The 25,418-nt window shown below is 41.8% G+C and overlaps 1 protein-coding gene across 7 annotated transcripts in view; it reads left to right on the forward strand.

The window, feature by feature from the left end:
• The first annotated feature begins 5,491 nt into the window (after nt 1–5,491).
• The window catches only part of JADE3 (jade family PHD finger 3), a 72,799-nt gene continuing 52,872 nt past the window's right edge, over nt 5,492–25,418 (forward strand). Inside the window, exons 1-3 of one of the 7 annotated variants that reach the window (XM_039388807.1) lie at nt 5,492–5,745; nt 9,727–9,845; nt 23,648–23,700. The gene's annotated coding sequence lies outside the window, so the exon portion shown is untranslated. Of the gene's footprint in view, nt 5,746–5,907; nt 5,926–6,367; nt 6,386–9,581; nt 9,846–23,647; nt 23,701–25,418 lie in introns of those variants that run through there. The other 6 variants (XM_039388802.1, XM_039388806.1, XM_027726360.2 and 3 more) reach the window with 6 other exon arrangements.

Below are 25,418 nucleotides of genomic sequence, written 5' to 3' on the forward strand. Positions count from 1 at the left end.
TAACAATTTCTGAAACATAATTATTTGCTGTATTGCTGGCCTGGAAGTTTTTCTTAAAGCTATCAAGTCTGAGCTCTGTCTCTCACCACAGCCACTAAGTAGGGGGAAAACTTTGCAAGCATTGAACCTGGTAAAAGCACGATGTACAGGAAGATTAACTAAATGGTTGAGAGTCACGGTGTGTGTCCAATTCGATAGAAGAATGCCTGTTATTGCTTTCATGTCTTCAGAATGCCTGGACACGGTAAGACTGTTGCTGGTAGTGTTTGTGGTCACAGAGTCTTCCTGGTGCACATGTAGTCATCACTGCTTCTGAGTAAGAGAGAAGAAAAGGAGGGGGAAGTGAGAGAAGTTGTTAAAAAAGCTCTGAAGTTTTCTGAGTACATAAAGAAAAATGTTCAACTGCTCATTCCTTTTTTTTTTTTTTTTTTAATAATGCATCTAGTGATAATTCCCAGCTATGTACAATTTCATGGCCAGGGAGAGTATCTGAGTACTTTTCCAGAATGTATATTAAAAAATGTGACCAGCATCTGTCAGATAGAAGTCATCCCCTTTCTGGAGGATTGCTCAAGGCTTTAGAATTGCCAGTGCTGCAAGAGTCTAAGAGATTTTTGAAATACGTGGGGATTTCACTCTTATGCTTTTGCTAAAACAGCTGTTTTAAAGTTTGTCCTTAAAACATAAGGTAAAGTTGATAGATAGGAAATTACAATGAGGTTAAGAGGCTCTTGGACAGTGTTTAAATGTGTGTTTGTCTGATGTTCCGAAACTGCAAAGGCTAAAAGCAATGCACTGTTAAAAATTCTGTCCAAATGATGAGGCTAAATTTAAGGCTAGGCATCTCTGGAGTAGTAAGATCTCAAAGGACTCTGTGTCTGGATGATAGTGGTATGTGTCTCTCTCCTTTTCCAACTCCATTTTATCACAAGTATTGTGGTAATGAAATCCCAGTTCATAGTCATGTGGGAATCCACACTTTCGCTTTTTCAGGAATGAGGAAAGGTGGAGTGACCATGGAGCTGTGATTTCTGGGCACTGAAGGGAGCAGCAGCCCTACTCCTCCTTACTTATGTGGATGCTGTCTGTTGTATGAGAGATTTCCCCCAAACTGCATGTACGGAACCATAGAGGCAACAAACTTTCCAGGTCTTTTAGGCAAGATACACGGTTTTTTCCTCACTAATACAAGCATAAGATGTATTCTCTGATTCTTTTTTTTTTTTAGGTACTTCCTTCCATGCATTTAAGGTACAGAGCTATAATACTAATCTGTTCTGAAAGTTACTGGCAGCCCTCTCCATTCTGTGCTACTGTCTTAGAAGGAGAAAGATAAATCAAAGATCTCCCTAAGCACAAAACTTTGAACTTGTCAGATCCTGGGAAGTGAAGCTGGCACATTTTGCTTTTAAGAGTGTAAATGGCTCATGATTGTGGAAGTACATTTTTTTTTTGGTCTGAATGTGCTGATCTTTTTAAGAAGGGAGACCTTCCCCTCCATTTCTGAAGTACCTCCATAAAAAAACCCAAAAAACCACTTCAGAGGCTTCTTTTTAAAGGGTCCTGGAGATTAAATGGAAGGGCTGTGCTATGACCTGAGGGCATCTTTTGATAGCTGCCCCAACAGGTGCTAAAGGACTGGATTCAGTGTTAAAGACAATCTTCTGAAGCTCTGAGTGCTCTTTTCTTCTATTTCTAATAGTGAGTAAAGTTTTTAGTCGTTATTTGAGATTCTGTTTTGCATTTTTTTCTGCAGAAGAATGAAAGTTTCTCCGCAGTGATAATTAGTGCTCTCATTTGCAGGTGTGTGTGTGCTTTATGGTAACACTTCAATAATTTTGCTCACTGCGAAAGGAAAATAAGGGAGGTAAGCTTTCCTGTCTCTTGCCAGTAGCTGCCAATGCTTGCTATGGTTTCAAGAACGTTGTATTAAGGTTTCCTCAGTGGTATCTGCTCTGCTGATGACGTTTTATGCAGCAGCTACACATTTCAAAGAAAGGTGGTATGCCAGGGTTTGGTCTCTGTGTATTTTATTAGAGTCAACTAGAATTGCTGGCCGTGGACGCTTCTACATACAGGCTGGGAACACCACAAAGACTTGAAGGTAAGGCGTGTGAATTAACCTCCTAGGCCTTTGCAGTGCTTATTTCCCCCTTCTACTCCTTTCTGATACTACAGTGTATTTGTTGTCCTTTGCTTTTCTGGCATCTGATCATTGATAGCAGTAGTAGTGCAAAAAAATACTTTTGTTGTTGTTGTTGTTGAAATCCACTGAAATACTTCTAGATATTTCAGTTAGAGATGCTTCTTTTGTGGCTCAGATCCATGTTAAACTCTGCATGACCCTACTTCACAAATGTTAAACGCTACTTCAATGTAACTTTCTTAATATCCTAACATACCACGGGCAGTTTTTGTACAGCTGAATAAGGACTTGGTTCGGCTTGGGTATGGTGTACATGTATATATTATTTTACCCTGATCATACCTCTTCTAGTTTCCAGAGCTTTCTACCCTTGGGAAGACTTCCTGTTTGTGCTATAATTTATCAACATGTTAACATCTGGCTTTGTAAATTCCTTATATTCCTTATATTCTCCAGGTGCATAAGAGCATCTGTAGTTCATCCTTTTGGGAGCAAATGTGGAAACTGTGTTGCATATGTCTTTAAAAAGAACAAAAGTGTACAATCTGCTTCCTATTTATTCATGTTGCTTGGTGATCCTATAGAAATGCACAGTAAAAGTAAAGCATTTATTGAAATTTGTAGCCCCACAGACTTCCTGCCATAGACTTTCCTATGTCACTTATCTTTTGGCTATGAGCCCACCATGTAAAGCTGTGGATTTACTATAGAATTAGAAGTTTGGGTGTCATCATCTCCTGACATGTGACAGCCAGTGCAGGGAGGTGTGTGTGATCCCAGGCATGGGAAATGAAGATAGCTGCTAAACACCTTCCCTGGGTTGGGCTGTGTCTGCTCCTGATGAGGTCATTCATATATAAAGTAATCTGGCAGGAAGCATCTCATAGGAATGTTTCCTTCACTGATGGGAATATACATTCTTTATTGTCCTTCAGAATCATGGAGACTTTAAACACCATATGTTTCATGGACACACAAAAAATAGAAATTGTTTTAAAATCTGAATGAAGATACTGATACTTGAAAATGGTTTTTGCTTAGTTTAAATCAATTGGACTTTATTCCTTTTATGAGTTGATAACAGATCTTTAGTGCATGAATGTGGTTTTATCACTCTGATTTCCTTTCGTTTTGGACTTCAAATCTCTTGTCTAAAAATCAGTTTTGCCTGCCCTGCTGCCTGGTCCATCCAGTTTGATACAGAGGATTCCACAAGGGGCAGTGGTAGGAGGAGCATTCTTGGTATTTTACTTGATATTGTGATTTTCTGATGCTGCTCAGAGTGCTTTCCTGGCAGGTAAATATTAATGAAGAGAAGGCAAATGAGGTGATTGCTGGGGTGTGAAGGAAGTCATACATGTCAACACTGCTGTTTGGTTGTGGTCTAATTGCATTTGTAGAAAGCTACATTTCATATTACACTAAGAAATATTAACCAGTTATTCAAAAGAAAAAAGACTCTATTTTTTTCTTTTTGCAGCAGGTAGTAGATGCATGGAAGTCCTTGCCAGCAGTGATTTACAGGCAGAAGCTGCCATGGATTCAGTGAAAGCTGACTTGGAGAAGTGCTTGGAGAAGTGATCTGTTGAGGGTTACTAAGCAGATGCATCACATCCTGTTTGGAAAATCTGATTAAGTAGTTGGAGGTTTGTAGAATACTTGGGGGAAGCATCTTACTGTGAATTCCCACTTGGGCCAGGAGGAAGTCAATGCAGGGAGGCCGTGACTTGGTAGAGCAGGTAGGAGGCTAGGTTGAGCTAGATGGAACATATGGCCTGAAGCAATGCCTCCTTTCTTATGATCTGTTTCTCCTCATCTTATGGCTGCTGTCTGGAAACACTACAGAAGTGCAGCTCAGGCATGCCAAACTATCCCTGCCATGCTTGCTGCTCATCTCTTCATTCCTTTTCCTTTGTACTCCTTACTATAATCTTGCTGTTTCTTCTCTGTGCCTGGCCTAGAGAGAAGGCCTGTACCCCACATTTGAGTCCCCAGGTTCCATTTTTTCTCTGCCGAGTTTCCATAGTCCTCCCATGCTGCAGTTAGTGTGTGCATGGAAAAATGGGGCTGCAGCAGCTGAAGAGTGACCTGCAGCTAAATCTCTTTGCAGCAGTCTTTCTGGGAAGGAAGGCAAAAGGGGTTTCCACTGTGTTTGACACAAGTGATACTTGGTAATAGCAGTATGGGAAATGAGCGTGGGTGTGGGGCGTAATAACAGAGGTTTGCTGAATTTTTCCTTTATTCTGATGCTGCCTACTGTACTTTCTATCAAATACTGTTTTAATGAGAAACTTTGTCATGGGCCAAATGATTAAGATTGATGGTTGGCTAAAAGCTGCCTTAAGATAAACTTTATGCTCATTTTTTTTTTACAAGTTGTGCCACTTACACAAAATGTTCTCAGTTTAATACTGGACTGGGCAGAGATGGGTGTGCTGTGCCCTCGGAAACTGCTGGAAGGCAGGAGGGATGTGGTGAGGTGCCCAGCCGTCTCTGCCCTTGCTGCCAGCTGCCCAGCCCAAAGCTGGGTCTTGATAGCTGGTGGTTTCAGGGGTGCAGACCAGGCATTGCCCGTTGGCTTATCATCTGTGCTGGGCAGCTTGAAGCAAGAGGTAATACCCAGGAGCAGCAGGAGCCAGCTCTGGCCTCTCACTCGGTTCTAGGTGCGGTTCGCTCTCCTCAGCCCTGATGCCCACTGGAAAGGCTGGGAGTGAGTGGGGCCTTCCCCTGGGGCGCCTTCACAGAATCACAGAATCAATTAAGTTGAAAAAGACCTCTGAGATCATCGAGTCCAACCTATAACCAAACACCACCACATAACTAGACCATGGCACTACGTGCAATGTCCAGTCTGTCCTTAAACACCTCCAGGGACAGTTACTCCACCACCTCCCCGGGCAACCCATTCCAATATCTAATCATCCTTTCTGTGGAGGAATTCTTCCTGATGTCCAACCTAAACTCCCCTGGTGCAGCTTAAGATTGTGTCCTCTCGTCCTGTCACTGGCTGCCCGGGAGAAGAGACCAACCCCCACCTGGCTAAAACCTCCTATCAGGTAGTTGTAGAGAGCGATAAGGTCACCCCTGAGCCTCCTCTTCTCCAGGATAAACAACCCCAGCTCCCTCAGCCGCTGCTCACAGGACTTGTGCTCCAGACCCTCCACCAGCCCTGTTGCTGTTCTTCCTTCCCCTGCGGCCGCTTCCCGCTCGCTCCCCGGGCAGGGGGCGGCTCTGCCGGCGCAGCTGGCAGGAAGGCCCGGCGCGGGCAGGGAGGGAAGGGGAAGAGGCGGGGCCTGGAGCCCAGCAGTGTCAATAATACAATAGGGCTCTTGTGCGGCCGACGCCGCCGGAGGAGGAGCGGGCCGGGCTGCGGGCGCGCCGAGCACCCGGCACGCAGGGCGGGAGGTGCCACCGGCCACGGGCCCGGGCGGGCGGGCGGGGGCGATGCGCGGCGGCGCCGGACGGCACCAGCAGCAGCCGCCGCCACTGCCGCGGCGGGAGCGCCAGCCCTGACGGCCGCGGCCGCCCACGCCGGTGAGCACGGCAGGAGCAGGAGGAGGAGGAGGCGGCGGCGCGCCGGGCCGAGCCGGCGGCGGGAGGTGAGCGCGGCCCGGGCCGCCCGCATGGAGGCGGGGCGGGGGGCGGGCGTCGGGGCCGCCGCGCCGGGCCTGTGCGCGGGGGAGGCGCCGGGCCTGCGGCGGCGGCGTTTGGCGCCAAGGCCGGGCAGGAGGGAGGAGGAAGCGGCGGCGGCGAGCGCGGGGAGGCGGCGGGTGCTGCGGGTACGTGGAGCGCCGGCGGAGCACGGCGGAGGGCGGGAGGGCGGGCGGACAGCATCCCCCGGGGCGGCGCGGCGGGCAGCCCGTCCGGCGTGGGCGCTGCGGCCCCGGCCGCGTCCGGAGGGAAAAGTTGCGGCGGCTCCGGAGCCGGGCGGGCGCTGCGCCCGCGGCGGGCGGCAGGAGCTGGGCGGCCACCGGCCAAGCGCCCTTTTGTTCGCCGCAGCCCGGAGAGGCGGCGACCCGGCGGTGCCCGAGCCGGCGGGGCCCTGCGGAGCGCGGCTGGGCGTGGCGGGCGGGCAGACAGACAGACAGACAGACAGACAGACAGACAGACAGCCGGGCGCTTGTCCGCCGCCGAGCACCGCTCCGCCGGTGTGTCGAGGAACTTGCTAGAACTGAGTTTGACAATGAAGCGCTAGCGCAGCCCTACCGCCTGCCCGGCCCGGCCCGCCGCCCCGCCAAGGTAAGTTTTATCCTGGGCGGCAGGGGCGGATGGCGCCCCAGTGCCCCCGTGCCTGTAGGGAGAGGAACGGGAAGGTCCCGACTTCAGTTCTCCAAATCAAACCTTCCTCCCTTGCATCCTGTTTGCTTTAATGCTGCTCATCTTTCTGCAAAGGCATGGCTTCGTCCTACGGACGTACAGCGGCCGGGGATGTATAATAAGTAACACTTGCAAATAATAGTGTGAATGATTAATGGGAGAACTGGGTACAGGGCATCTTAAAATACATCCTAACAGGTAAATAAGCACCGCTTTTCCCCTTTTTTTTACTATAGTTATTTTATGAAGAGCATTTGTAGTTATTTGAGGAGTTCAGCTATTGTTTGCAAATTGTTATAATGAGTGACTATGTAGTTTAATTAAAATATCACTAAATTAGCGCTGTACTTTAAAGCCCTGTGTTTTTTTCATGTTCAGGAGGAATGGGATGCTGGAGACAACATCCAGTTGTGATTAGAAAACCTGTGATTAAGATACACTAGATACTTGAAAGCTGTTGTGCCACTCTCATAATGTAAAAGAGCCTTTGCACTAAAACTGAAAAATTAGGAGAACTGTATTTTGTCGCGGTGGTTGCAAAATGTTTTATCAGCAGCCAACTTTTTATGTCAGGTCGGTGCTTGTTGTGCGCTGTTCTGTAGAGCATCTCGAAGACACCTGCTCATCTCTACACAGCGAGACTGTATCTTAGTGATGGTTAGAGAGCTAACCTGAGAGTTAAATGGGCTAAGAGAGGAAAGGATAATGCGGCTGAAGGCACCTTTGCATAACTTTCAAGCTTGCTACAGAGTTCCTTAAGGAGACAGCAGAAGAGCCTTCACCTGCACTTTACCAAAGGGAGAAAATGCAATTTGAAGTTGCTTTACTTAAGAAAGTACCTTTTCAAATTAGAGTCAAGTTAGTACTTTGAATATCCCAAGTTGGTGTTGTTTTTTTTTTTTAACTGAACTTCTGACCTCTTTCCAGACTAGACATGACATGCCCTGTTTTTATTGCAAAGAGGAGGAGAAGAAAGCTTTCTTTAAAAAACTTGGACTTTAGATGCAGTAAATGTAATCAAAATAATGAGAACTGTTTCTATTACCTGTCCTTCGTTTGATGTTTCCTCTTTCTAGGTTCCTATTACAGAACAGGCCTCCCTCCCTCCGCCAGCAGGAAAAAATCCTCTGAGTTGGGTTAGACTGTAGGTCTTTCTTTTGTTTTATTTGTTTATGTACATGTAGCAGATACCTGCAAAGGTTTGCTAGGGAACATATGCGGTGGCATTTATTGGTAAGGACGCATGTTCATTTGGGATCTTGTTAAAACCATGAAAATCCACTGTGAATGTAAAAGCCTGGGACAGAGGATTTCAGTGTAGTGATAGAATAAACTGAGCTTTTTCCTTCTGTGCCATTCTGTGGACTTCCTCTCAGCAGCAGAAAATCAGGAAGTTTATGTTTGGGTTTTATTGGAATACCTGAGATTATTGTGGGCTTTTTGTTTTGATTTTCAAAATACACATAGTTTTCACAGAACCGGGTGATTCACTTATGGAGAAGAATTTACAAAGGCTTCTTAGCTCCAGTTGAGTATTTTTACCTGTACAGCTTTATTTAAATATCTATACATGTGGGCAGGCACGCATGTGTGGTCACTGTACTAGGTACCGTGTGCTGAGTGCTGTAGAGCATTTTGCCAAAGAGCTTGCTGCAGCTGGCCTGGGGGATGTCTTGACGGGTGAACTGAACTCTGCTGGTGTGACAGCAAGCATCCAAGACCATGGAGAAAATGGCTGGATTTGTTAGACCTGTTGATGAGAAGTGAAGTTAAACCCTGTACAAGCTGCCTTGAGCTTGAAATTGATACCCTGTGATCTATTAGGTAGCTTATTTCAATCTTTGAAATTAATCTCTGGCCATCATGGCCCAGTGGGTGAGGAGTGCGGCATGGTGTCTGGGCATCTTTGGTTAGCTTGGCAAGACATGGGATGTGTCTGGAGAATGTGTACCCATTTCTGGACTGCATCTTTTATGATCCGTGAGTGAAAATGTCATGTAAACATCCATTTCTGTGGTTTGTCTTTCTCCTTTAGTCCTTAGAAATCACCTTCAGAAGTTGATATGTGGTTTGGGGGGCTATTACCCAAATAGGTTTGGTAGTGCAGATGCTCACTTTTCAGAAAATACCAGGCAATTTAATAGCAAAGAATGTTTTACTCAACTGAAATTTAAAAGTTAATATTTTGTTAAGTATGGGTATCGTTCTCTCAATGCGTTTTATAACCAAAAACTTACTGTTTTGTCTAGATCAGTGGTGGTGTTGTGTTTTGCTTGGTGCCTTCTTGCATTATGGACAGAAATGGACTGAGCCAAGACTCGCTATTTGCATGTGCTGCCTAATCTCTTCCCATTCCCACAATTTTTATGGGAGCTACAGCTAAGTGGACGTGAGGGCTTTCAAATTCTATGGAGAGGGGAACCCTTCCTCTGAAATCATGTGGTGTTTCTCTTTTCTGAAGACTTGAAGTGCCCATAGCACTTAAGGCTTTGTGTAATTGGAGACATAAATGCAGTTTTTACATACTTTACTCAAAATGGAAACTAAGAAGTTAATAATAGCTCTTTTCAGGGATATTTATGTAATGGAAGCCAACAGATGCTATTTGCATCTTGAAGAGCTGATGTACAAAATGTTATGTCAGGGCCCTGGCAGGTTTTGTGCTGGCAGAGGCTAGGTCAATGGGAGTGGGACATGCCAGAGATCTGTAGGGCTTGATGGCACCTCTGGAAAGTGAGATAACTATATGAAATTTTGCATTTTAGCACACAGCTGATTTTAATTAATCACTGACATTAAAATGTGTGATAATTGATTTCTTTTATATTTATTCATGTTGAATGATCAATTACACCTGTCACTTTAAAATTACTTTTCTTAATAGTATCTTCTAGCTGCAACTGCACATCTGATGTTCACAACCCCTAAAAAGCCTGTCTACAGAGATAGTATTTTTCATTGATACTTTGACTTATTTTGGCTACAAGAAGGTACCTGGCAAAGAAATTTTAGAAGTGTAGTGTGACAGTCTGGATGTTGCCTTCTGTGTAAAGATGCTGATGTAATTACCAAGCACCTCCCTGTTTCCCTGGGCTGTTCACACTTTCATATTTATTTGCTTCCAAGTCGCTCTTTTCTAGATGGCATCTGAACTTTTTCAGCACTTAATATTTTGTTTCAGTGTGTAGGAGACCAAGAATGTGGGGGTTAGAGCAATTTGGGATGTGTGATCTTGGACCTAACGAAAGCTCCTCCATTTGTAGAGCTGTAATGCGAGTTTTACTTGGACTTAAAGAAGTGGAAGAGACCCTGAGCTGTGAGTGTGACTGCGGAGGCTCCACTGGCACTTGCTAAGTTGCCCTCTTCAGAGGAGCAGGAGAAGGTGGGAGGATAAGCTCATGACTGCTGATGTTGTTTGTTATAACTTTCTCCGGGATTAAATGCTGGGATGCTTGCCTTAGCTTGTAAAACTTTGTTTGAAAACTTTGGAGTGTTTTCCTTCTTTAAAGTACACCTGTTACAGCATTAGATTATGGAACTGTGTTTCTTGCTTATTGGATTGAATGCTGAACATAACATATCGTATTGTTAATGCCTCCTTGTGTTTTAATTAGAGCTGTACGGAGATATTAAAAAACAAGTTTATACACATGCCTGATTGGTTGCTAAACTGAATATGCTTGTCACACAGTCTTGAGGGAATTGTGTAGTATTTTGCTAATCTACTGTCTAGGGCTTCCCCAAGCCCTCTTTCTTCTCAACCTTGCTCTAAACCTTCTTCCCACCTCGTTCTAAAAAATTCTTGCTTCAGTGTTTTCTGAGAGTCTATCTTATCTGCTTAAAGCTCCTGACTGTGTGGTAGCCTTTGCTGGTGAAAGGCTCAGGCCCTTGCTCATGTCCTACAGAGCAGTTTCACGCCTGCACAAGTGGTTTGATGCACAGCAAGTCCAACAGCTTCTGAGGGTTAGTGGTGTGCAGTGGGTGAGTAAAGGGTGGGAATGCTTGGGATCCTCCAGAGGGATGGGTGGTACTCCACACACCAAGTGGTGTTTGGTTAGTGCTTTTTCACCTTTCTGGGCCAAAAAAGAAAGGAAAAAAGATGAAAAAACCTGTGGGATGAAATAATTCCATATTTTTATATGAATAGAAATTATGCAAGATGATTTTGTGTATTCACCAAAGTGAAACAACTGACCAGGAACATTTATGAGAAATAGTTCTGTGTGACTCTTAGGAAGTGTTTTCCAAGCTGTGTTTTACATTTTCAGGCAGTTCTTGATCTGGAGTATGCTGTTGGGTTGATGACAGGATAGCAAGAGGAAAACTTCTGCATAGAAGTTCTGCCTGTGTGCTAACTAGCTTTTAATTGTGCTATATAGTTTATCACATAATACTGGATGACTGAAATTCTTTAAATATGCAAATAAATTATGTATTGGCTACAAATGTTAGACAAAAGTGGTTTTTGCCAACGATATTTTGGCCTTTTTAGCCACCAGCGCGCTTGTAACAAACGTGGGTAGAGCCCTTCCCAAATCTTCGTTCGCGAAGCCATGAATGAATTTTGGTTGTTAAATCGCTGCAGTTTGGTTGGTAGGCTGATACAGTAACACGAGTGTTCACAAGCACTTGAAAACTATAACTAAGATATGACCTTTCATTCATTCTGCTTAAAAAAATGTAGGTATTGGCTTAACAGACCAGACAGTTTTTAAATAATCCTTTCTCTAAAGACCATGGTGGTATTGAGAAAATGATTACTTTTAATGTGCAAATATTTAAATCTTCCCGTATGTATCAAGTGTAGCAGTATAAAATGGCAGTATTTTCTACCTGCTGACGTGTAGAAAACCTGACGTCTTGAACTGCAGGATATGGAAATGTATAGGAGAAATCTGCATCCTTTCAAGGGAGGAAAAAAATGGCCCTATTGGGATTCCTTGTGTTAATTCTCTTTATTGTTCTGCTTTTAACTGCTTGTATGTATTTAATATTCTTTCAGTGTCAATTTGTAGGCTTTGATATCAAAGTGGCTGTAGAGGACTCATCATTGGAAACAGTACTGTGTCCCACCCAGGTTTTGGCTTCAATGAAAAAAAAACCCGAAACCAAAGACCTTGTGGAGCTCAAATCCTCGGAATGTGAGCGAGTTAAGAGACACGCAGGAAAATGGTAGGCTCAGCAATTGTCTGCTGAGGAGGAGCCTAAGCAGAAGGAGAGGTAGCAGTAATACCTCTCTCACTTTTACTAGTACTTGCATGGGAAGAGGAGTAATAAACTGGTACTCCTCTTCCTGATTTCATACAAATAGACTTTTTCCCAGCCGGAAAGTAGCGACTGATGTAGTGATTACTCAGCAGTGCAATGTAAATCTTGTTAGATGTTATTTGACAGGAGAGAGAAGAAATGGAAGAAATGCTCATTTCAAGCACAGGAATAGCTGCCTTTTTTTTTTTTTTTTTTTTTTTTTTTTGGTAGGAATCACTGACCATTTCTCTGAAAAGGGAAAGGTTGTTAGTGTTGCTGCTACGCTTTGATAGTGTTAACCTTATTTGGGGGAGTTCTAGCAACTCTTCAGCTTTGGCCTAATTAGAGAGCAGTTGTATTCTTTTACAAAAATCAGATTGCCTGTCCTTTAGGCAACTGAAAGGCAAATACTTAAACCTGATAATGAAGTTGCAGTCTTTCCTATGTTAACAACATAATCATTTCCAGCGTAGCATGAAATGAGCAATCTTAAGAAGTAAGTGAAGCATTTTGTCTGACAAATTTGAACTTGCAGCTTTGCAACAGAACGTGCTAAGAGTGAAGGAGGAACCAAAAAGTTGATCTTAACACAAGGTGCATGTTTATGGAAAACCAATATCGTAATGACTGTTGGCATATATGGGAAGTAAAATTCACTCCTGTTTAATGGTATTGATTCTTTTATGGAAATTATTTTTTCAAAATATTCTGCCTGGGTTACAGATACTACTTTTCTTCACTCTGTTTGGTTAGTGCTTTTTCACCTTTCTGGGCCAAAAAAGAAAGGAAAAAAGATGAAAAAACCTGTGGGATGAAATAATTCCATATTTTTATATGAATAGAAATTATGCAAGATGATTTTGTGTATTCTTTGCAACTGATATCTATCACTTTAGGTGATTTCATTTTGGTTTTTGTTGGTTTTGTACTTTTTACAATATCATACTGTAATTTCCAGTGACATTTTATGACAGTTGTGGAAATTGTAGAAGTTTTTCTTTATTCAGGTATTTTTCAGATGCCTAAGTTTGTTGAAGTTAGTAGTAGGCATAATCTTGATACAGATACTTATTCATACACCTTGGGTACAAAGAGTTTACTTACAGTGGCAATTAAATGAGATTTTGCCAGTGACTGGCAGGTTACATCTATGTATGTTTCTGCAGTTTTGATGGAGCTCTGACTTGTTTTATTTGGTTGTATACACCTATACAGAGACAGAATAACTGTGGTACAACTATTGTAGAATGTCAAGACTTCTTTGTTTCAGTACTTAGTATTGCGTCTTTCCTCTGTTGCTTAAAACTGAATACATATGGTTCTTTGCTAGATCTGATCTGTGGTGTTTTCATTTTTCTTCCTTTATAAATGCCATAAAACTTCAGGAGGTGGGACATAAGTTATTAGAAAGCTTACACTCCAATCAGCTCAGTATCAGTCAGAGCCCCGTGACTCCCATTATATGGATTAATCTGGCTTAAGTGCTGTCTTAGATGCTTTTTTTGGTGTCCTCTATGTACTTGTTTTAGATTTTCAGAAGCCTCTATATATAACAACAAACAGGGATGTGCATTAATTTAGGTTACTGAAGTCTAATAACTTTTGAAGATGACATTTTATTCTCTTTTTAAGGTTACTGAAACAATTTTTTTTCTGTGTGTTCACTTCTGTGTGCTTGACTTCCACATTTCAAACAGTCCATTTTTGAGGTATGAATGAGTTGGAAAAAATCTCTGAGGTAAAATAAAGAAGAAAAAAAAAAAAGCCTAAACTGCAGATGATAACTTGAATGTGATTTGTAGTTCCTACTTATCTCTCCCAACCATATCTTTGATGCCTTTGTAGTCTCCCGTCGACTGTCTCCTTTTTGCCTTAACTTTTCAATTTTTTCCCTGTTGTTGGAGAAAACAGCATTTCTAGTGAGTTCCTTGCAGTCTTCTTAGGACCCTGTAAATCAGCTAGGTCGAATTAAATTTGTCTCCTATACCAGGCTACAGACACTATAGACTTCTACATCATTTGCAGTTGGCCTGAATGTATTTTGGTGGACTTTTTGGGTTGGTTTTGTTTTTTAATAAGATTTGTGTAGGCTTGCTTAGTCTGATGAAGGGAGCCTTTTCCTTCATCAGTGTTTTTATGTGAGGCTTTATTTTTTCTGTCTGGTACATTTGTGGGGGGTTACATATGTGTAAATATAAAAGCATCATCCACTGAAAATCAAGTTGTATTTTTTAATATTCATAAAAATAAAGTATTCCTGTATTTTTCTGGTGAATGCTGATATTGGTCTGATGGCTACTTAGCTAGTGTTTAACAAAAAAACTTCTGCGTTATTACGCCTGTACATGTGCAAGTTGTGCTTGGTTAAGTAAGTTGAATCTGTGTCTTTGGCTTAAACACACATCATCAATTGTATTTAGTTTTGTACAAATAATAAGTATGTTTAAAAAGCAAACTTGCTTTTAAGTATCGAGGAAATGCTGGAAAAAGCAGGACAGTGACAAAGCATTGGTTTAGTGGATTTTGAAACATTTCAGTGCATCCTGATTACTTTTATCAAATCTTTTTTAGCCATTTGATACCCTATGATAATTTTTTTGACAAAATGCTTTTGTTTCTTTCCTACTTGAAATAATTTTAGGGAGTATATATTAAACTCTTTCTATCAAAGAAACCAGCTTTTATGACAATTTGAAGGTGTTGCACTGGTGTAACTATTATAATGATCTGAGTGGTCATATATGTTTAATTCTGAATAAATGATGTTAGTGCCAGCTCTTTGCACAAGGACTGTAGAAGTTGAGCCTGTTCACTCCTGTTCAAGACTCCTTTGGCCATAATAAAGCATCTTTAGATCTATCTTTTAGAGGTTTTAATGCCACATTAGGGTGCTCTATGGCACCTCTGCCTGTTCGAGGTCTCTTATAGACTTGTAAAAATCTAATCAGTCAGAATTGTGGGTGTAACTGCATGATGGCAAATCTCAAAGGAGAAAATGCTCAGCTCCTTTGTTTACTTTGCTTTCGAGCTTTCCAGATCTGAGAGGATTATAGAGGTTTTTGTGCTTCAGGTAAGCAGAAGTAATGTAAAACTCTCAGGGTGCAAACCTATTAAAGTAAGTTTTCTCTTCTATTTTTTTTATTAAATACCAGTGTGTTGTGAGAGGCAGCGTTACCTGCTGTCCTCCTTGGAACTGGTGGAAACCCATCCATAATGATATGAGTGGCAGACTCTCTATTTTTATCCCTTGCTATACAATGTCAAAAGCTTTACTTCCATAAAGGCATCAGCTTTATGTAGTAGAAGTCTTAATTTAATAAACTACAAGAAATCATAAAGGTCTGAGTATTTTAGACTATTCTATTAAAGGTCATGTTTTTCCTTTTGACAGTAAGTTTTCCTGGCAGCAGGTGCTTTAAAAAGGAATAGTTATCTTGCAATACGACTTAATCTTGCAACACCCCACCCTTCCCTAATATATTTGCATCAGGAAATTTTGAGAAGAAATAAACTCAGTTTTGTCATTTACAAGTTCTGCTCACAGATTCTTCAGATAAATGCTCTACTAGTTTCTGGCCTTGTTTTGGTGCTGACTTTAATTCCTATTGACTCCACCAAGACCAAAGTTTCCCTGCTTGTTTCTCAGAGCTTGTCATGTGTTTTGTCTGACTGAGTGGGAATGACTTTGGAAAAGGATTAGTTAGTTGACACAGGTTTTTCTTTCATAGCAGTAAAAAAACTGCAACCCTTTCCAACCATTTAAGATCACCTTCAAGGAAGAAGTCATTTTTGATTGCTGCTATGGAGTTTGCAGGCACAAAGGATGAAGTCGATAAAATCTTGTTTACTGTGTTTTCATGTCTGCTGCTTCATTAATTGTCATTAAATTGTGCTCCAAACCTTGTGTTTTGTGGTCTAAGTGCAAAGCTTGGATGCTTTGTTTATTTATAGAGTTTCCCCCTTCAGGAGAAGGTAACAGTTTGAGTCCTGGTGTGATGTCTGACCAAGAAAGAACAGAGGAACTTTCCTTATGAAATATCACAAATGCCAGTGTCCCAAGTTTCATAAAGGATGTCAAAAGAACTTTAAATCACTGCAATGAGCAAGTGAAGTTAACATTGTTACTTTTTTCTTGCCCTTTTGCTTTTTTTTCTCGGGGAACTGTTTTGATGTGAGGCGAGCTGTTAATGAGGGTTATTTTTCTGTGGCCACTGAGACTCCCTTCAGGGCCAGGAGTATTCAGTATATCCACACTGTTTTACTCAAATTCTGCATAGCCAAAGCAGTTGAAGAAACTTGAAATTGCATGCTTTGTGGGCTGTGTGAATCCCTGTATTGTACATTGGTGAGTGTCACAACTTAATATAGCCAGAAAAGGAGACAAGTTCTTTCCTTGACTACTGTCATCCAACTGCGAGATAAAACTGAGATAACCTTCCTTCTGTAATCCAGACATATATTATTCTTAATCTTTTTTTTTTAAGGTAACAGATGTCAATCAGTTATAGGTGACATTTTTGGTTTTGGGGTTTTTTTTGTGTGTATGGGGTGGGTTTTTTTTGTTTTGTGTGTTTTTGTTTTTGTTTGTAGTTTTCTATTTTTCCTAGTTGCATTGACCGTGATGGGAACAGAAGCTCAGAAGGCTCATTTGTTTTGTAAAAGCTGGTAGTGGTTTGAGGCATGAGCTCCTCCTGGCACTACCCAGCAACTGGTGGTCATCCTACAAGTAAGTGGTTGAAGCAAAATAGCACAACATAGATAGGAAAAGCTTGCGCAGACCGGTCTTCTGGCGGAAGTGATGGGAATGACCATAGGTGTTTGTGTGCTCTATGTAGGCAGCAGCAGTGTCCTGTGATGGAAAGGGGTTCAGAAGAAGGGAAAAAGCATTGAGGCTGAATCTCTGTGGATGGGAGAGGGCTGGAAAGATGAGGTGGAAAAAGAAGGATGGCCTTTGCAGGTGTGGCAACCACTGACACGTTACACGATGCTGAATTTGATGCCTGAAGAGTGCATGTGAGGAGAGGAGGAAGAAAGATCCAAGCATGTATCTGATTCCTGAAGGTATCTATTTACAGGGCTGCAAATCAGCAGTTGAATCTGTGAGAGGAGAGATTTCTGGCATCATTCTGTCTTCGGTCTGTGAGCTGGCTGTCCTGAATGTGCTGGGCACTTGGAATCTCACTGTAAAGACCTTTCCATTTGATGCATGGGGAGTTCAAAGGCTTATGAGGTTTGCTGTTTCTTGTTCCTGAGCCAGAGATCTAACTTGAAGGCATTGAAGTGCACAGTTTGGTATTACTTCAGTCTGAAGTTTAAATCTGTCCCTTCATATTTTATATCGTCAGTGTGTGGAGGATCCACACACTGCTTTTAGCATTTGTGACTCTCTTGTGTTTGTGGTGGGATCATGGGACTTCCTGTGGAGAGTATGAGAGTGGCATGGCTGTGCCATCAGAAACATAACATCTGTTATCATACCGTGCTTTAGAAATTCTCACACTTGGTGAATAGTTTTGTTTTCTATTTTAAGATCTCCACTAAAGGTCTGTAGCTGCACAAATAATGGAATTCAGCTGTGGAAAAAGATGCTTCTAGGTCATCTAGATTATGGCTTCTGAAATGTTGAACATCCCTTCAGAAAATAGCATGAAATAGTACTGCCATCAGTCAGCTGTAGGAAAGGCACACGAGCACATCTGTTTAGTACAGGTAGTACAATTGGAATGAGGTGGGTTGGTAGTTAATATCCAACTGGACAACATGTGGCTGTGGCTAGTTTTCAAGCTCCTTGTAGTAGGTATCACCAAAATACATTTGTTCTTTCTGCCTGTACCTCATTCCAGGTTTGTGGATCAGAAAGCATCTTGCCAGTTCTGATATTTTTATGTCAATTTAGGCCTTCTGTCACATGCATTTGTGATCTCTTTCTGTTACGTTACTCTGCACTGAAATGCAACCTGCTGCAGAGAATACCCACTCTTCAGAGAGAGATGCACTCTGCACCAGACTAAAGTAACACATCTCCTTAGTGTTTTGTCCTGAAAAAGAGGAGCAGGTGCCTGAGCTGGTGTGCGCTAGCTGTCCTTGCATGCAGCTGTACACCACAGCATCCGTCAGGTTATAAATCCCTCAGTTTCTAATGCAGACAAGAGAGACATAGTGGTGGAATAGCTACCTGGGTTTGCTTTCCTCTCACCAGCACACAGCAATATGTACGTATGCTGTGGAGTAGCTGAGGCACAGTACTTGCTGCTCCACACCAGCACGTCTGCATGGTGAGGTGCAGTCCTCAGTGCAGACAGGCTGAACAAACCACTTTGTGCAGTCCTCTTTATACTCAAGTCCCATTTATTGTTGCCTTGCCCTCCGGCTGGTTTGAGAAAAGCTGAACTCTGTGGAGCATGTTGTCTTGGCACTGCAGCAACCAGGACTCTTGTCCAGTCTTTGTTTAAACGTCAAGAGCTGCAGCCTCCAATCCTTCCCTTGGGGACGTGGGTCAGCAGTTCTGACTCTCAGGCCGTTTCCTTAATGCTAAGCTTAAACTTTTTGTTTTTTCTTAAATTTGTCCCATTACATCTTACCTCTTTTGTTTGACTAATGCTAATATCCTACTGGTATATGAAGAATGTTAACAACTTTGCACCTTAGGTTAGGTGTTTAAATTAAATCCTGCGTGTATGTTGGTATTGGTAGCCTTTCCTTGTGAGGGTAGTTGTTTCAGCCCCTGACTCACGTTTTTGCATGTATATGTTAATTATGTTGTGTAACAAGCAATTCCAAGCAATGAATAAGAAGTTTTGAGTATTTTGCAGGATGGCTGGCACTACACAAGCGCTGAATAACTACTGCTGTGTTGGGTCACCATCTGAGCGCCTGGGGCCCGGGGCTTCAGAGTATTTCGTAAAACGTCTTGATGGCAGTTGTTAGTTGTCTTATGAAACCTATCCTTCTAGACATCCTGCTGCATTGTTTGTCTGAAAGTGGGGTAAGCTGCTGTGGGAAATTGTTTTCCCAGCAAGTTTTAATTGGTTGCTGGGAATTACTAAATCACTGCTATTATTAAGAGTAGGCTTGTTGCTGTGTAAAGGTATAATGAAATATTTTTGTGAAGGTGCTAGAGAGTTGCAGTATTTACTAGGTGCTTTCCATGTCTCAGACTTATCTGAAGATGAGATGGACTATCTTTAGATTTTTTACAATGACATTGTGAATTTATACTGAATTACTTTATTGGCTAAGCCAGTGTGGAAGAGAGGTAAAAATAATGAACCTGCAGAGTACTCACTGTAGTTAGACCTGTTAGAAACTGGTGAAGAAGAAGCAACAAATCCCGGTTTATTACAAGGAAAAATCCAACACTGTTTGCTATGAAGACTTAGTAAATATTTTAGAAGACTTTTCTTAAAGCTTAATAACTTTTTCTTTTTTACTTCTAGGCCCTGTAGGATAAGTATTGCCTGGAAATAGCTCTTCAGTTAAATATGATGGATACTGTTTTGGTATTTGGATACTTGTTCCTATTATGAATTTTTTCCAGAACTATAAAGGGAAGAGTACCATTACCTTCGTGCTTCATACTAGACTTATAATCTCAAAACCTACTGGCTTTCTTTCTTATGCTGTCTTGATAGTATTAACATTTTGATCTACCGTTTGTAAGAGGTCTGTCTAGTGTTACTGGTAGTCCACAGGGAGCTGTCTGTATGTGTTAGATATCTGAAACAGTCTGTAAAAAAAAATGGAAATAATAAAATGATTTTCTAATACCTTTCCCACATAAGCAGTGTTATATCTGTGGGATTATTTATGGGGAAGGAGATGTGAAGCATCACAAGACCAGCTTTCTAATTCAGTTTTCAAAGTCATTTGTGAGGTAGGAATTGCACAGTAGATGATGCGAGTTACCAGACAAAGCATGTTATCAGAATCAAGCTAAGGATATACGGATTACGTGAAATGCTCTCAGGAATGCTTGCAGCTGCTGAGAAACCTGAGAGGATAGTTACTAATGGGTTTCAAACAAGACAGGTGAATTAATACTTGCTATTAATTGATGTAGGTGAAGGAATGAGGACTGTTCTTTCAATACCCAGATGAAGCTGGGTGGAGCTGCGTGTCTATTTGAGAAGATGCTTTGAACTTAGTTACTTTGACAGATTGGAGAAGGAGTCTGGAAGGAGGGGTTGGATAGGGTGGAGGGGCAGCTCTGTGGCAGGAAGTTTTGGCTGTATTCCTGCAGGCTGTGCGCAGTGGGCCCAGCAGCAATCACTGCTCACAGCCAGGTCGTGAAGCAAGAGAGTCACCCTGTTGCAAAAGCAAATGCACTGGAGTTTATACATAGGATTATTATCTGAGACTCATGTAAGAGTAAAGGATATTTTTCTGTAGAAAGGAAATAGTCTTTTCTGTGTGGGGAAGGATTTAGCTGGGAGACTTTGTCCAGATTTGGGCATCACCTCATACTGTTTTGTGTGGAGGGTAGCAACTAGAAGAATCAGAAATGTAGAAAACATGTCATCTAAGCAGAGGGTGAAAGAACCAGGTTTTATTTAGTTTGGAGAAACGACAAGGATGTACTGACAAAAGAGTTAACCTCAGGTTTGAACACTAAGCTTAACTGTGGAAAGAAGAAAAGGATGATTTCTTCAGAGTCCAGTGCAGAGAGAGACTTGGTAAAGGGCTTGAACTGCACTGAGGGAGATGTGTACTTAAAGTACTGGGACAAGCTTTCTGGCAGTAAGGGTTGCACAGAGTGGTAGGGGCTCCCGTGGAGAGCCTCTGTTATGCACAGTCTGAGCTCTTGGTCCTATCTAGCTGCCCTTTTCCAGGACCCTGGCACATCTTTTTTCTGTGACCATCTCTGTTTTTTTAAAATCGCAGTGTAGTGTGTGGGACAGTTGAAGAGAAAAACATGAAGTGCTGTTTTCAACCAGCACAATTCTTGTTTTGGTGGCTTGACTGTTGGTAAGTACTATGGTAAATTACAGAGAGAGTGATAGTATAACAGTAGTGATAACTGCAAAAATAGATCTGTGTTCCAAATGGCCTTCTGTTGTTAAAAGTTGTATTTTAAGAAATAAGTCTTGCTGATGCTTTTTTCCCTGGTGACGCTTAGTTTCCAGGCAGTATTTATGAAAAGCTACTGTGCATTTCTATGTTTTATTTTCTGTGTCTACGCTCTTCATTAGTTCCTATAATTTTTTATTTGTTTGTTTTTCTGTTTCTTCTTGCCACAGTTTCTGTTGCTGACCCCTTACTTTTTCAAATGCACCTGGACAGTGCAAGTGTGATGTCTGTTGGCGCAGCATGTGTGGAGGGGAGGGTGAGCATCTCCCGTGCATTCTTCACCCTGCTGTTCATGGGGAGGTTGGCACCATTCCAGGCTGTAGGGCACTCTTCCTTTTTTTTATCTACTGGGGGAGAGCCCTCAATCATTAATTTGAGGTGACTTAGTTTAATGTTTCTCAGTTGATATGTTAAGACTAGTTTTCAAAAAAGGAAGGGGGAAAGGGTATTTTGTGGGGGAAACTGTACTTTTCATCCTATTTTGTGTATTTTTTTCATGCTTGTGAAATAACTAAAGTTGAGACTGAAGATTATGACTGTATACTGTAAGGATTAGAGAAGGAAAAAATTTTTATCTTAACCTTTCAGTATTTCAGAGCTCATCTTGGCATTTAACTGAGCAAATAAATGTGTTTTTAATGAAGAGTTCAAAAATGTATTAGTTTTGTGGTTCAGCTGGGAGGCAAAAGCTGTGGTTTTGTTCACACTTGAAAGTTGTAGGCTGTGTTGCATTTTAATGATGCCATTTGAGCTGCCACAACCAGGGCTTTGCTTGTGTTTCTATGGAAAATATACATTAAATGGGTTCAATTGGAACACTAAAGAATTATCCCATAATGAAACATCTCATAAGAAAAATTTGTTCAAAGTCACGTGTGGAAAACTTAGCCAGCCATTTATTAATTATTTACTTATTTTCTTCGCTTGCCCTCCCTCCCCCAGTGCATTTTGTGGGTGAGGCTCTTGGCATTTCTTAGCTGGAGGGTAGAGGCAGAGTACCAGCCAGAGTAATACCAGGCAGAGCAGCAGTTCGGCCTTTAAAGCGAGTCCCTCTGGTCACTCCCACTCCCTGTGTGTCTGTTGGGCACACTGTCTTTCTGCTGCGCATGAGCTGGGTCCCTCTGGATGGAGCCTGGAGGCTCCCATCGATGCTCCTGCCAAGTGCACTGCGTCTCCTGCTTGTGGACCCTGCTGATTGCTTCAGGCTCTGTGTGTGGTGGCGGCGGTGGCAGAGTGTTTATCTCGAGTTAAAAACCCGACCCACGTAACATGATTCATGTTTCAGCAACCTTGGCTCTGGTACTGCTTTGATCTACAGATCTTCTTGCATTGCTCAAAGTTAATTGCTTAATGTGGGGTATAGCCAGAGAGTGTCAAGGAGATGGGAAGAGGAACCTAGGATGATTTAAAAAAAAAACCAAAATGAAAAACCCCAAACCAACCAAGGACTTCCTGCCTCCCCCCCAAAAACCCCCAACTAAACACAAAAACACAAAAGCCCCAAAGACAAAACTAAATCAAAGAAAATTAATGTAGCCAAAACTTTAAAATTTTGTACAGTCAACATACAGGAGCTATAATATATTGTGTGTTCCCCTTCTTCCTCTGCCTCCCCGCCTCCCCCACCTCAGATTCTAAGGAAATGTTTTCCTTTGATGCCACAGCTTAAGTTGAGCAACAATAGCTGTAATAAGTAATGGGATCTGTGCCACTCCTCAGTGGATGGGTGGTTGTATCCTTTTCTTGTACTGCAGATGGGTGGAGAAGCACAAATGTTAGAGCATGGTGCTGACACTCTGGCCAGAAACTGCCTGATTTTGGTTAGAAAAACGTCGTCATCTCCCCCGTTTTTTATTCTTTTTCTTCTGGCAGGGTATACAGTTATTGGTTCCTTGGTTTTTACTTGAATTTTTGCTCTCTAATACTTTCTTCCCCAGCTCATAGCTGTCCTGGTTTTTTGACTTTTTACTCCAAGGCATGGGGCAGACTGCCTGCTAGGACAGACCCTGGTCGAGCTGCTGACATCTCTGAGGAGCTGCAACTAATCTGTTGGGTGTAACGACTTTAATGCTTTTGCCATGTACATTACAATAGGGCACAAAACATACATGTGCTGGATCCTGCAGGAGGGGAATGGGGCAAAGATTCCTTCTATTCCCTTACTTAGTACTGCTCAAGTCTTGGGACTAGATTAAAAAGGGTGAGTAAGCAGAATCCCTGCCAGGGAAGCTGAGCTATCTGGGATTGTCAAGGAGAGGTCTGAAGGAATGTTGTGAAGAATTAAACAAGGAGCCACATGGAGCTTTCCCTCTATACTTACTTTGTTTGTCCTCTTAAGCATTTATAAGCACGCTTGATTCATAGAAGACCCTCTTGAATGACGAAAGCATCAGTGTATTTGGAGAAATCAACCCCTTAAGCCAGCTGAATAAGTGTGCAGCCATCTCAGCTATCTGAACGTGCTTGGTGTTTTGGGTTTTGGTGGGGGTTTTTTGTATTCTCAAAACAGGATAGAGAACATACTAATTAAAATATTTTGTTGGTACTGGTAACGTTGGTTCCCATTCAGGTTAGGAGGGTGACAAAATCAACTTTGAGGTTATTCTTACAAATTTATTTTTAATTGTAGTACTTACTGCATTTATACTGTAGTACGTGCACATATAGCTGATACATTTTGTTTTTCCACATATTAAAGTGAGAATTATGGAATTTAAGGCTTTATATTACGGATGTGTCATTTACTTGTGAAAGTTGCAATAAAAAGATAATACACCCTTCACTTACTTGCCAAAAATTAAATTGTAGCTCAAACTTGAAATGCCTGTTGTCACTCCTACTACCTAAATAGCACTCCTTTCATTTTTTTAGGAGCTTGTGATGTCATCAGCGGAAGCGAAAACATCTACCTCGTGACCTGGCATGTAAGTGAAGGAGGAACTGATACCTAAAAATAAATAAATGTGTGTGTTGGTGTTTACAATGTGTAAATTGAACCTATATACCTTCACCTTTCAGATATCACGTTTTAAATGAAAGCTTTTTGAATTTTAAAGAAATAAAAGTCTTTTAAAGGGGAGAAAGTCATAAAAGAAGCTGTTAACAATAAGATTTCAGCATGCAGAACTCTGTGTAATAATCTCAGTTAAAATCTACCTTGATGTATCCCATAATACTTGGAAGGCTGGTAGGCATAAATGGAATAATTTTATCTTACCACAATATTTACATGTGCTGCTTCTACTCCTTTTTATTCTGTTCTTCTTTTCTGGATATAAATTCTGATAGTTGTGATGAATGCGTAATATACACAGTGATACCCTTCCTAAAATTAAAAAGTCTAGTTGTGCAGAAGGTTTAGATTCTTTTATGTACTCAAGGCACTTCATAGTGAACTTTCTGCAGCTTTGTGACACTTCTATTTTTTTCCCTTAAGTAAGCAAAAATATTTCAATCCTCTGCAGAGGCGTTTTCAGAGATTCTTTTTTTTCTTTTTTGTCTGCCCACTCTCTGCTTTTCTTTTATGTGGCTTAGAGGATTAAAGTGCAGTCAGTGCTTTGAGGGGCCGATGTCAGCGGTGAGCAGGGTTTTCCTAATTGGTGCCAACACCTGTCCCTCATTATGAAGCCTCGTTCAAGCTATCCGGTGAACCGAGGTAACCAGTCTCCCTTACATGTCTCTAACGTGATTATAAAGCCCTCTCCTGATACAAGTTTTATTACTTATTCAACTTTTGGAGTGGTGTGGAAAGTGAAGCTAAGCTGAGCCATTTGGCTGGCTAACAAAGATCATAAGGAGTAGCAAAGAGAAGGATGCAGTCATCTCAATTTCGAGACTTTTTGTTCAAAGCTTGCTTCTACTTTGACTGTTTAAACTAAAACAAAACAAAAAAAGAGCAGAGGGGAGTGTTGTGTTTTTTTTTTTCCCTAGTTTTCAGTGTCAGATACTCTGAATTTAGAGACCAGATCTACAGATTCCAGCTGAGCTGTGAACATCTGAGTGCAGCTGCTATTGTGCATAACCCATTGATTTTCTGCAAATAGAGCTTTGGCCTTGACTACTCTTGCACCATCTCTTTGTCTTCAAGGGGTCAGGGCTTAGCAATTCTTTTCTACACAAAACCAGTATCAGCCTCTCCTCCCACCTGATTCTGTGATGCATTGTGCGTTGCCATTGCAGTTGGAAAGTATGACCTCAGACAGAGGAAATTAATGGCTCTGATAAGATGGATCACTGTCATGTTTGGGCTTTACAGGCAAAGTTTAAGCACATTTTTCTGAGTAGCTTAAGTATGTTTTTAAGAGTTTAGCTTGCAGAATTCAAGCATGCAGCAGTACAATGCTGGCTGGAGGTTTTGGGTTATTTCCCTGTGAGGGAGGAGAGAGATGGAATAACTTCAGATGTGTATCTTGGAAAGGTTTGAGATAATAAACCTGTAAGAATCACATGAGAATGCTGTGCTAGTTATCCAGATCTGGAAAAATGGAAGAAAATGAAAGTGTAGTTGATTCTTAAACTTCAGACATGGAGTCAGAAGCCTAGTTATTAAAGGGATTGAACCTCTGCAGATTCGGAAAGAACCCAAAAGAAAATCCTGAATGGATAGTGCCCTAAGTTGCATGTGGCATATATTTTTACAACA

This window comes from Pipra filicauda, unplaced genomic scaffold (assembly GCF_003945595.2).
Source record: "Pipra filicauda isolate LSUMZ 115617 unplaced genomic scaffold, ASM394559v2 scaffold68_size4259465_pilon, whole genome shotgun sequence".
Taxonomy (NCBI): domain Eukaryota; kingdom Metazoa; phylum Chordata; class Aves; order Passeriformes; family Pipridae; genus Pipra; species Pipra filicauda.